Source organism: Aquarana catesbeiana, linkage group LG03 (genome assembly GCF_042186555.1).
Source record: "Aquarana catesbeiana isolate 2022-GZ linkage group LG03, ASM4218655v1, whole genome shotgun sequence".
NCBI classification, from domain to species: Eukaryota; Metazoa; Chordata; class Amphibia; order Anura; family Ranidae; genus Aquarana; species Aquarana catesbeiana.
Genome location: NC_133326.1, coordinates 553,332,481 through 553,346,559, shown reverse-complemented (window position 1 = coordinate 553,346,559; position 14,079 = coordinate 553,332,481).

The window sequence follows — 14,079 nt, the reverse complement described above, 5'->3', positions numbered from 1 at the left end:
TCTTCCCATCACTCTGGTACCCGTTGATCTTGGTCTCATTTGTCCATAGGATGTTGTTCCAGAACTGTGAAGGCTTTTTTAGATGTTGTTTGGCAAACTCGAATCTGGCCTTCCTGTTTTTGAGGCTCACCAATGGTTTACATCTTGTGGTGAACCCACTGTATTCACTCTGGTGAAGTCTTCTCTTGGTTGTTGACTTTGACACACATACACCTACCTCCTGGAGAGTGTTCTTGATATGGCCAACTGTTGTGAAGGGTGTTTTCTTCACCAGGGAAAGAATTCTTCGGTCATCCACCATAGTTGTTTTCCGTGGTCTTCCGGGTCTTTTGGTGTTACTGAGCTCACCGGTGCGTTCTTTCTTTTTAAGGATGTTCCAAACAGTTGATTTGGCCACACCTAATGTTTTTGCTATCTCTCTGATGGGTTTGTTTTGTTTTTTCAGCCTAATGATGGCTTGCTTCACTGATAGTGACAGCTCTTTGGATCTCATATTGAGAGTTGACAGCAACAGATTCCAAATGCAAATAGCACACTTGAAATGAACTCTGGACCTTTCATCTGCTCCTTGTAAATGGAATAATGAGGGAATAACACACACCTGGCCATGGAACAGCTGAGTACCCAATTGTCCCATTACTTTTGGTCCCTTAAAAAGTGGGAGGCACATATACAAACTGTTGTAATTCCTACACCGTTCACCTGATTTGAATGTAAATACCCTCAAATTAAAGCTGTAAGTCTGCAGTTAAAGCACATCTTGTTCTTTTCATTTCAAATCCATTGTGGTGGTGTATAGAGCCAAAAAGATTAGAATTGTGTTGATGTCCCAATATTTATGGACCTGACTGTACATTGCATGTCAGCTTCACACACAGTTTCACTGTCAATATCAGCTCAGTGAGAAACTCCCTCTCCTCTGTCAGTGCCAATCAGTGCCACCTTTCAGTGCCAATCAGTGAAACTTGCCAGTGCCAATCAGTGCCACCCGTCAGTGCCAATAAGTGCCACCTGCCAGTGCCAATCAGTGCCACCTGTCAGTGCCAGTGTTTCCACTCAGTGCCACCTGCCAGTGCCAATCAGTGCCACCTGGCAGTGCCAATCAGGGCCACCTGTCAGTGCCAATCAGTGTTTCCAATCAGTACCACCTGTCAGTGCCAATCAGTGCTTCCAATCAGTGCCACCTGTCAGTGCCAAGCAGTGCCACCTGTCAGTGCCAGTCAGTGCTAATCTGTTGTTCCAATCAGTGCCACCTGTCAGTGCCAATCAGTGCTTCCAATCAGTGCCACCCGTCAGTGCCGCCTAATATCAGTGCCAACCAATGCCACCTACCAGTGCCAATCAGTGTCGCCAATCAGTACTAGTGCTTCCGATCAGTGCCCATCAGTGCCACCTGTATGTGTGTTTGAGCTTTGGGGTGCACACTCTAATGCTAAAGGGCTGTGCACGCCTATGCCCGTACCTTAGTAGCCGCCCGGCTGTACCCTACCTGTCAGAAGGAGGTTGGATCAGTCAGCAGGAGCGCGGCTGATCCTGTTTGGCTGTGCGCTGCACTGGTTGCTAGAATCATCTGCCGCCTGGCTGTTGGCAACCAGTGAAGTCAGAGGCCGCGGCCGCCCCAGCATTCAGATCGATCAGCCTCCGCGCCTAGTCAATTAGCTCCACCTCCATCCACCCACCTCTTCCATCTTCCATCTTCTTCAGCGTGGCTCAGAGCCTGAGGAAAGGGAGCACGTCTGAAGAGAGCTGCCTGTGCCTGAGTGTGAGCTGAGCAGCTGTCCACACAGTCCACCTGCACAGCACCCGCTGCTGCCTGAGGTGTTGCAGCCTGCCTGTCACTGTGTCCATGTCCTGGAGGCTCAGCATTGACCCTCACCCTGTCCATTGTGCCACCAGTGAGTTCCCCATAGCAGCATTGTCTGCGGGAGTCCGAATCTGAGTACTGTAAGTACACTGTCACACATCACAAGTTGTATGAAACATGAGAGCCTGAGAGGGACTTGCCTTGCCCAGCCCTGATTAACCACTTCAGCCCCAGAAGATTTGCCCACTTAATGACCAGGCCATTTTTTGGGATACGGCACTGCATTACTTTAACTGACAATTGTGCGGTCGTGCAACGCTGTACCCAAACAAAATTGACATCCTTTTTTCTCCACAAATAGAGCTTTCTTTTGGTGGTATTTGATCACCTCTGCGGTTTTTATTTTTTGTGCTATAAACAAAAAAATAGCGACAATTATGAAAAAAAAACAATATTTTTTACTTTTTGCTATAATAAATATCCCCAAAAAATATAAAAATGTCTTCATCAGTTTAGGCCAATATGTATTCTTCTACATATTTTTGGTAAAAAATATCGCAATAAGTGTATATTGATTGGTTTGCGCAAAAGTTATAGGGTCTACAAAATAGGGGATAGATTTATGGCATTTTTATTTTTATTTTTTTTTTCTAGTGATGGCGGTGATCTGCAATTTTTAGCGGGACTGCGACATTGCAGTGAACAGATCTGACACTTTTGACACTTTTTTTGGGACCATTGACATTTTTTACAGTGATCAGGATATGGAAGGCTGGTTGCTGTAAAGGGGGGGGGGGGGGGTCCCTAGCTTTTATTCCCCCCCTATTTATTAAGTGGTGCAGGCACCTCCTCTCTCCTCTCCTCCTACGATCACATACAGCCCCGATTTTAAAAAAGTTGGGATGCTGTGTAAAATCTACATGTAGCACTACACCCAAAGGGGCCACTGTCATTTAACTGGTTCTTACCCAAAATAGTGCAGAGACCTTAGTGCGGGTCCTTATGCAGCTATTTCTGGTCTCTGTTTCACAGTTTTCAGAAATGGTTTTTGCTGCAGCGTGTAATACTGTGCAATACTCCTGTTCTTCATTTGCTATTCAATTCTTTTAGTAATGGTATTTGTCATTTTTGTACTATTTTTGTATATTGAATAAAATTTATATATATTTTTTATCTGTTTACCATATTTTCATCCGGTATTGGTTTTCTGCCCATAGTATCCCTTTTGGGGCATTTCTCTCTCTTCACATTAGGCTTTGGAATGTGGCAGAGACCCTCAGGACTAGCTTCCTAACTAGCTCCCCTTTCTCTATATTGTTCTAAAATAGTGCAGAGGTAGCCAGACACACAGCAACAATCAATACACTCTGGCTCAATAAACAGTCTAGGGGATGTCTTTTTCCGTATTTATTGCTAAATAAGCTCGGATATATTCAGCCTGATCATTTGACTTTCCCACTCACTATGTTCCAGAACTATGTTATAGAATGCAGGGGGCAGGGCCATCTTTAAGGCATGGCAAAAGGGGCAGCTGCCCTGGGCCCTGTCATTGTTGTGGGGAACAAAGCAGCTGCCTCATACTTGCCAACTATGCCAGTTTAAATTCCCTCCTCCCTTGAGGTTTTAGTCCTGTGCTGTGTCCTGATATCTCAGTGTGAAGTTCTGTTACTAATGCTGCCCAGCTCTGCCCTATTGTTGTGTACAGATGACTCACCTGCAGACTCTGTGTTTACATGTAAATACTGGCATTAATATGTAAATTGTGGCTGTATTTATATGTAAATAGCATCGGGCCAGCAGCATTTTCAAGTTCTGCCTACAACTGCATCAGCCTGTTCTGCAAAGGTAAGCAAATTAGTGGGGGGGGGGGAGGGTAGTGTAGGGTGTGCAGAGATAGGGAGAGAAAGAATTACAGTTTGGGGTGCACAGGTGAGCAAGCATGGGATATATCGAGGTAAGAGAGGTGGGTGCAAAGATGAGCAGAGGAGGCAGGTAGAGTTAAAGGGGTGGGGGATTGGAGTGGAGAGGATGGGGAGGTTTGGGGTGCGGAGGTTAGCATGGGTTTTAGGGTGCAAATGCTCTATGCACTACAAATTTGGAAGAAAGTCCCAAACCATTTTTCAAAATTACACTGTGTCAAGGCACATGTCAGCAGATGCGTGAGGGTGTCATTAGCAATTAATGGCACTGCTGGAGCCGCCCGCCTGCTCACCCACTGAGTCGCCTGCACACACCCATCCGCCGAGCTGCGCACCCGCCGAGCTATCCACTCACTCGCCCGCAACTAATTTCTCGGGGGGGGGGGGCAATTGCCCCGTTGCTCCCCCTGGATCGGCCCCTGCCATGGTGGCATGGGCAGTGGAAAGAGGCAGCTGCAGCCAGGAGGGCTGGCAATGCCGTGCCTGAAGAGGTGGTACTGGGAGCAGTAGCCACATGTAGGATAGCTAGCACCAAAAACTTCAATTTTTTTTGCTACACCGTAGGGGCCCGTGGTCCCTGCCTGCACTGACTGTTAGATCCTCATATCAGTGCAACTGGTCCTGGGAGTGATGGTCTGCAATCAAGTGTGTGCTGGAGGTAGAAGAGGAGAGGAGAGATTGTATATACTGGACTGCATATAGTTGAGTCCCTATAAGTTTCTTCAATCATGCGGGCATCCCATATGCACCCTATCCCCATCCGAGTTCTAATCCCCTAAATAAAACAAAAAACAAAGTTGCAAGGACTGCTTCTTGACTCTGAGTGATTGGAAATATGTGTGCCTGGCTGTGCAGAGTGGGAGATGAACCACATTCACCAGCAGCCCCTACGGGGGTAGCGATACACGTGTCGCCTGTAGAGCAGCTCATTTATTTAATCAGAGGAAGCCCACAGAAGACAAGCAAAAGAAGTCCCTTTTGCAAAATCATGCCACCCCGTGCCTTTTGGCTTGCACGTTAGCAGAGGAATTGGAGTACTATTGAAAATTAAAGACATTGTAATACATTGGCTAAAGGGCAACACGTTTCTGTCCATGTTCGGAAAATGCAAGGTTTCGTACTTTTATTAACATGTTGTTAGTCTTAGGATGACACATTTGCTGTCATTAAAAACCATAACTTGTGATATTTTCTGGATCTAAATAAAAAATACTAATACAAAAATGAAGCATTTGCAGCTACTGTGGGCATTATGTGCTGTATAGCGGTGTCTGTGCTGATGTGAAGAGTACACGATGGTCACCTCCCCCTAATCTGCCTGTGTCTTGTCACTAATCCCCCCCCCCCCTCTTCGGTTGCTCTGTCCACTGTCACCAAGGCTGTAGAGATGACATTTGTCAGAGAATAGCAGAGGTGCCCACCGACACAAGACTGGCGTGCAGACGCCTCTGGTGCCAGGTTAATAAGTATGCGGATGAGGAGTTGTGACTTTGCTAGCTGCATGCTTGTTCCTAGGGTCATTTTCAGAATAAACTCAGCAATTGCGTGTCTCTCCCCCCTTAATGCCTGAAGGTAAAAACAAATCCTTTTATAACTTTTATACGTGCCAGTAAAGTTGTTCTTAGATTGTAAGCTTTAACAAGCAGGGTCCTCTGATTCCTACTGTATTAAAGTGTATTGAATTTGTACTCTCTACCCTCAAGTTGTAAAGAGCTGCGTAAACTGTTGGCGCTATATAAATCCTGTATAATAATAAATAATATTATTATAAAATACCGCAACTACTAAAGCTGGCTACCCATTATACAATTTTTTTTTTTGTTCAATTTCCTTTAGATTTACCTTTAACCATGTAGTGCAAGGGCCTTCTTGATTGCATACAATTTGAAAGTGTTTAGGTGTACCTCAAATTATATGATTTTGGTAAATCTAAAGGAAAATTGTAATGTGTAGCCAGCTTTATGCCCCATACACACGGTCGGATTTTCCGATGGACAATGTCCGATCGGAGCGTGTTGTCGGAAATTCTGACCGTGTGTGTGCGCCATCGGACATTTTCCATCGGATTTTCCGACACACAAACTTGGAGAGCAGGAGATAAAATTTTCCGACAACAAAATCCGATCGCGTCAATTCCGACCGTGTGTGGCCTGTTCCGACGCACAAAGTGCCACGCATGCTCAGAAGAAATTCCGACACGGGACAGCTCGTTCTGGTAAACTTAGCGTTCGCAATGGATACAGCACTTTCGTCACGCTGCAATGTTCAAAATGGTTTAATACAGCGCACTCTCTTCTTCTTTATAATGTGACAAGAATTAAGTAGTTTTGATGCTCATATTCACACACACTTCTCACAAACTTTTATTTGTGTTTTTTTAGTGGGATTCCCTGAATATATTGTTATTAGTTGTCACATCCGACAGTTTTATATTAGTTTTTTTTTTTTTTTTTGGATTTTAAGCCTTTTTTTTTCTTTAATGTTTGGATTTTTTCCAAGGCTGATCTTTGTTCAATGTTATTTTTATTTTTACTCCAGAATATTTTTGGGTGTGTTTTGTGTGTCAAGTTACCCCAACACCATTGATATCTTTTATTATTTAATCTCCAGGAGATTGTTTGGTGTTGGTGTCCCTTGTTCATTTCACATTATATATTTGAAATGTACCTGAATCCTCACAAACCAACTGTCATTTTTGAAGTAAAACACATAGGAGAGTATAATTCCAAACAAAAATCCTTTATTAAGGGATCAGAACCAAACAAAGAGGAAGGCAACACTGGATCAACAGGAGAAATTAGCGAAGCCTGGGACCCCCACGGCAGACATCAATTCTTCAACATCAAAATTGGTGGCCTGAGGAGTCCATATGTAAGGGAGGGCAGTCTGGTCCAGAATTCGCAGAGATCCAGATAGCAGAAGATGACATCTGTGTCCCCAGGCTGTGGTACCACAAGAGGCTGCATTTTTTGGCCGACCAGACTGAACCCAGGGCAATCACTGTCTGGTCTTCCTTCCACGCTTCCTTCCGGGCTGTGGCTGTGCAGTTGGAGATGTGGCAGGAGGAGGAGTAGGACCTGGAGGAGGAGGAGGACTGGGAGGACCTGGAGGAGGACTGGGGGGACCTGGAGGAGGACTGGGAGGACCTGGAGGAGAGGGAGGACGAGGACCTGCAGGAGGAGGAGGAGGACCAACGCGAAGGTGTGTCTGAGGTGTAATTTGGCCCCTCATACCTTTCTCCAGAGCCTCCGATATGAGGGCCTCACACATGACTTTTTGGCCCTCCTCCATCCTCTGCATTTTATATGCTATGAAGGCAGCAATGTTCTCCTCCATGGTGTGTGGTGCTCCCAGGACCTCTGTAGCCCTCCAAAAGAATCCTATAGCAGCCTCCTCTAGGGTACTCCTCCTACTGCCACTTTCTGTTTTCAGGGGGGGTGGAGGGACCTGCAGATCAGCCAGCTGGCTCGGCCCGGCCACCTCCTGGCTGAGACTTCCCTGTGTATGAAAAAGGGACATGGTTTTAGTTTTTGCTTTATCAATCACAATCCTAAATTAGTACTCACAACTAACATCTAGTTAACATCATTGATTGTACAAGCAGAAATATTTAGAGGAATGCTATACCTGGCTCAATCTGGGCTCCTCCACATGTGGCCTGGAAGGCCCAGGTTGGGCGTCAGAAGCCTCAGCTGGGGGGGAAGGAAGCGTGGAAGGAAGACTGGAGAGGGATGGCCTGGGTTCAGTCTGGCCTGCCAGAAAATGCAGCCTGTCATAGTACAACATCCTGGGGACATAGATGTCATCTGCTGCTCCGGATCTCTGCGAATCCAGGACTTTCTTGCGCTCCCTCAGATATGTGCTCCTCAGGCCACCAATGAAAATCTTTAAATAGGTGATGTCTGCCGTGGGGATCACCTGCTTCACAATTTCACACAATTGCTCCAGTGCTGCCTTCCTCTTTGCTTGGTTCTTGAAATGGGGGTGGGTAATCTCCCACAGACAGGGCAGCTCCCTTAGCATCTCTACGAATACTGACATGAAGTCATTATCTTTTAATAAGATATCCATGTTCACTGCAAGACACAACACAAGACAAAGCCTAATGTCAGACAAAACTCTCCTAATCTTGTTACAATATAGGCCTCAATCTAGAAGCAGTATAGGCACAAGTTTGTCTCTTACCTTCGTTCTTAAGATCGGCGCGTCCAATGCTCCTTCCTCCGCTCACAGATCGTACGTAATACGCACGCGTGTTACGCTTTATACACACTGCGCATCTGTGTAACTCCGCCCGCCCCTGACGTTCTTTCTAGTCTATTCCCCGCCCCTTTTCGTTCGGCGCAGTGGGTGAAGAGCACATGGCGGAGTTACAGCAGGTGCATGCTAATTCTAGCAACGAGGAGGAGGAGGAGGAAAGCCCGGATCCAGGCACGTCCCGATCCAGAAGGAGACGTTTTAAGGCCACAAATATGTCGTTTGGGGAGATGTTGGAGCTGGTCGACATCATGAGGAAGTCCGACTATGACGGAAAATATGGGCCTTACCCACACCCCAACATCCGAAAGGCAAAAATCATTGCTAAAGTGATCAAAAGCCTTCACAGGAATTTCGAGGTACGAAGATCTAAAGATCAGCTCAGGAAGCGGTGGTCGGACCTGAAGTTGAGAGAGCCAGAGCAGTACCGAAAGATCCGGAGAGTGCTGCAAAAAAGTAAGTAGTTGTGCTGTGTTCCTATTCTTTCTGTCTTTATTCCGTTCGTTCTGCTCCATATGCTTTTATTAATTGTAACGTTTAAAAGGGCAACTTTAATGTTCATGGGCCCATTATTCGTTCGTATCAAACATTTTTCTTTCGGCCTCTAGAACACCATTGTTTAGGCCATATGCATTTTCACACATTTTTTGGGGCCTACTTGGATGCCAAATATTTGTTTGTGTAGATGGGTTTGTTACTAGAATGAAATGCCAACTAGATTGTGTGTAAGGAAGGACACTGAGCAGCTGTTTTCACATCTGGACACTGGAGCACTAGTGTGGGACCCCAGAACACCATTTTTATTAGGGGGGGCACACAGGTGCTCCAGTGTATACTATAGGGGGTGCTACATCTGTGAAGCTTGTACTCAACAGGTAAAGTATTGCAGCTTGACAAAGGGCAATAAAAAATATACATCTTGGAACTCGGCTAAAATAGACAATTGTACCCCACTTCCAAGCAATGTTTCCTATTTATAGTTCTGCCATCAAATATCTGTGTGCTAATTATACCATTTTTGTTTTACATAGGGGAGAAAAGACTCGGAGGACACCCCTCATCCCAGGAGAACACAGACCCCCCACCTATGGAAGAAGGTGAAATACCACCAACACAAGAAGAAGAGCAGGAGGAAGAAGAAGATGTGGTGGAGATTGGCACCACAACAGGTGAGTGTCTGCGACCACAGGCTCAGGTAAAAGAGATGGATGGTGGCAGATTTTTGAGACCTTTTTTTTTGTTCTTTATCTCTTTTTAGGTGATCGTGATGTGAGGGATAGAGAACGCTTTACTTCTTAAAGTGCCCAGATCCTGATCGGGGAGATCATGGGGTGTAATCTCGAATTGCACAACATACAGCAACAAATCAGTGATGTTATTAAAAAAAATAATAACATCATTGATGTTTTGGGGCGAATTTAAACCCCACAAAATCACTTGTTTTATTGTGGTCCAATCTTTTAAAATTTTTTTCAATGTTTTGAAAAGCCAAATTTGGAGGATGCACACAGTGTGCAAACATGTGCTATCTGCCATCACGGGAGATCAATGGAGGCGTTTTGGGGGTGCAACCCCTTCCTCAATTATAAAGTCGCAGTGAGGAAGGGCTTGCTCCCCCAAAACACGTCCCTTGATCCCCCCTGATGGCAGATAGCACATGTTGACATTCGTAAATTGGAGTGCATCTTCCAAATTTGGCTTTTCCTGGGGTGATTTCCCCCCATCTGAACGCTATATCAAACCCAGTTCCTAAATACTGATGTCTGATATAGCCTTCAGGTTTTACCATATGTGAACTTTGTAAGTTCAAGTTTTTTGGCTTTCTTGTTGGTTTTACACAGGCCTGTTTTATCTGAAATGGATATTTCGATTTTTGATAATGCTACTGCAAAAATTGTTATACAACATGTTGGTTTGTTTTTAAAACCTTTGGTAAATGCACATGTGATTGTGCAGGTATAAAAAAGTGGCTTACTCAAGAATGTGTGGATTATTGTCTCAACACTACAACACTTTTGGGGTGATGTAATTGCTGTTTTATGCAAAAATGGGGGTTATTTCCTAAGGGCAAATACACTTTGCACTACAAGTGCAGTTTCAGTGCAGTTGCAAGTGCACTTGTAGTGAAATGTGTTTTTGCATTTAGGAAGTACCAGCCAACACTGTTTTTTATAAGGTTACCCAATCACGACATTTTCTGCACTCAACACATTTCTGTCAGGGTCAGCTACAACAAACACAAGCAGTAAATGTCCACAAAGAATTTCTTTTGGTTGTTTTTTATTTGAAAAAGGTTTCACAGATTGTCTGGCATATTGATAGCCCCCCTACCCACAAAGAACTCCAGGTATCGTAACCGGACATCACGGGCACTCAGGGAGGGCAAGCCAGGACGGCCACTTTCAAGCGCCGTCAGTGTTGATGGATTTGGGATTCCGGCCTCAGGCCCAACTGAGCCAGCATAGTTGGCTGAATGTTTTCTTAAAAAATTATGGAGAACACAGCAGGCAAGTATTATATGGTTCAGTTTATACTCCGCCATATGGATGGGTGTCAGAAATAATCGGAACCGGCTGGCCAGGATTCCAAATGTGTTCTCCACCACTCTGTTCCGGGGTGAGGGTCCTCATCGGGAATGGCCCTATCAGGTGGTCCCCCAGCGCAAATGCTTCATCAGCAACGAACACAAATGGGAGACCTTCAACATTGTCCTCTGGAGGTGGCAAGTCCAAGCTGCCATTCTGGAGACGCCTGTAGAACTCAGTCTGGGCGATGACTCCACCATCGGACATCCGGCCATTCTTCCCCACGTCCACATACAGGAACTCGTAATTAGCCGACACCACCGCCAACATCACTATACTATTAAACCCCTTGTAATTATAATAGTACGACCCCGAGTTGGGTGGTGGGACGATGTGGACGTGTTTCCCATCAATTGCCCCTCCGCAGTTAGGAAAGTCCCACCGCTGGGCAAAGTGGGAGGCCACAGTCTGCCATTCCTGTGGCGTTGAAGGAAACTGTTGAGGAAAAAACAATAAACATTACTATTTTTTCACAGAAACATGGCAAGCAGATTAGACACAAACATTATGGGCCAACCTCCAGATAGCATTTATTAAGGGGAATTAAACAACAACAAAGTATAAGGTATACCTATCATATTCCTCCTCCCCCCCTCTCATGGGCCATTTCTAACATTATAGGGGGGGGGGAACTCTTTGACAGGTAACCCTCTTCACTTCATTGAGAGATGAATGCCTAAATAATGGTTATTACTTGGAACAGCCCCTCCTTAGTTACACTATTGGCAGACCACTGGACAGGTAAGAAGTGTCATAATACAAAGATATAAATACACACTGTACACATTTGAGCACATTTGAACATTCTGCTATTACCTATCAAGATAATAATAGTATACAAAAACTTTAAACAGTACCATTGGAAAGTATACAGGCAGGCCCTTGCACTACATGCTTTGGGGAATTCATCCATAAATCTGACCAGTAAAGAGGTGGGTATAGTGTGTATGGGTTTGGCAAAGTCAGCAGATAGATGATTGAGGATAGAGAATTGGGATCAGCTGACTTAGCAGTTGGGGGAGGGAGGGTTACTAAAAATTATTTGGGGACACCACAAAAAAAAGCCTCTGGCACTCTGCCTGAATTTAAAACAAAAATAACATTACCAAACATTTTAGGGGGTGTTTGGGGTAAAGCACCACTATGGAGCAGATAAAATACATTGTTAAGTGACTACATGAGGTGAATATAGGGCCAGGAGACACCATGCTGGGGAGGTTATTGAAGGGCAAATATGTATGAAGGACATAAAATAATAATTACATAAAAATCCAGCATGCATGAGGACAAAGGGGACATTCACAGCATATTACAATCATGGTAATTAGGGAATGAGGAAAGAAATACAATATATTAGCAAACATTCAATACAATAAAATGTGATATTAAAGCATAAAAATCTTACCTTCATATACTCCTTCTGCAGGACCTGTATGATGGCAGAACAGGTCTCTGGGATAATGATCCCCAGAGCCTGGGGGGAGATGCCTGTCGAGAACTTTAAGTCCTGCAGGCTTCTCCCTGTGGCCAAATACCGCAAGGTAGCAACCAACCTCTGCTCCGGAGTGATGGCTTGCCTCGTGCAGGTATCCTGCCTGCTAATATAGGGGGTCAGCGAAGCCAACAAACGGTGAAATACGGGGTCCGTCATCCTGAGAAAGTTCCTGAAATCATCAGGATTATTCTCACGGATCTCACGGAGCAAAGGCATATGAGAGAACTGGTCACGCTGAAGCAACCAATTCTTGGTCCATGAACTCCTCCCCACCCTGTTCATGGACTGGACTTGTGTCAAGGTCAGGACCCCAACACCAAGCCCCCGCACAGCACGAACTCTACGAGGAGTACGCATACAAAACATGGCTAGAAAACGGTCGGCTGCTCAGAACGAAGTAACAGAACGCACTGAAGAACAGCAAGGCCTGTGAAGAGCGACCTGAAAAACAGCAACGAGCAGGCAAGATCACACAGAAAACTCTGATACGAACTGACTGCACGCACTGAAGAGCAGATACAAACCCACAAGCACAAACTGAAGGGCAGAAAACGATCTGAAAGCCACGAGTCTGAAAAAGCGCGAATCGTCTCTCACCAAACTTTTACTAACAGGAGATTAGCAAAAGGAGCCCAAAGGGTGCCGCGCTTGGTTCTGAACCAGCCTTTTCTAGTCTTGTCGTACGTGGTGTACGTGACCGCGTGGTTGTCGATCGGAAATTCCGACAACTTTGTGCGACCGTGTGTAGGCAAAACAAGTTTGAGCCAACATCCGTCGGAAAAAATCCTAGGATTTTGTTGTCGGAATGTCCGAACAAAGTCCGACCGTGTGTACGGGGCATAAGTGTATCATATTCATATTTTTGCCACCCAAATGCATTATTTTACATTTTTCTACATGGAACCTCATTTGCCATGTAGTTGCCCATCCTATTAATGTGTTCAGATCTTTCGCAGAGATTGAACTGTTTATCCAATCCTCCAGGTCATTTATGAACAAATTAATCAGGATTGGTCCTAGCACAGAACCCTGGGGGACCCCACTACCCACCCCTGACCATTCCGAGTACTGCCCATTTATCTCCACCCTCTGAACTCGCCCTTGTAGTCAGTTTTCAATCCATGTACTCACCCTATGGTCCATGCCAATGGACTTTATTTTGTACAGTAAACGTTTATGGGGAACTATGTCAAATGCCTTTTGCAAAATCCAGATACACCACGTCTACGGGCCTTCCTTTATCTAGATGGCAACTCACCTCCTCAGAGAAGGTTAATAGATTGGTTTTTACAAAAACAATTCTTCATGAATCCATGCTGATTACTGCTCATTACTAAAATCTTATATATAGTCCCTTATCATCCCCTCCAAGATGTTAGGCTAATTGGTCTGTAATTCCCAGGGATGTATTTTGGGCCCTTTTTAAATATTGGTGCTACATTGACTTTTCTCCAATCAGCTGGTACCATTCCAGTCAGTAGAAATTAGGAACAATGGTCTGGCAATTACTTGACTGAGTTCCCTAAATACCCTCGGGTGCAAGCCATCTGGTCCCGGTGATTTATTAATGTTAAGTTTCCCAAGTCTAATTTTAATTCTGTCCTCTGTTTACCATGGAGGTGCTTCCTGTGATGTGTCATGAGGACTTTTGTTCGCTCTTCATCTTCTAGATGAATGCGTGGTTCCCTCCGCCCAGTCTATGTCTGGATAATTAAAATCCCCCATTATGATAACACTTCCCATCCTTGCTGCTAATTCAAATTGTGATAGAAGATCTGTCTCCCCTTCCTCCCTCAGGTTAGGGGACCTATAGCATACTCCCAGTATTATTTTCCCCTTAGCTTCATCCCTTTGGAGCTCTACCCATAAGGATTCTACCTCCTCCCTAGCTCCCTTAGTGATGTCATCGCTCACATTCACTTGTACATTATTCTTGATCTATAGGCATACCCCCCCATTTTTTACCCTCTCTATCCTTGCAATAGAGGGTATACCCTTGAATGGTTGCCAGCCAATCAT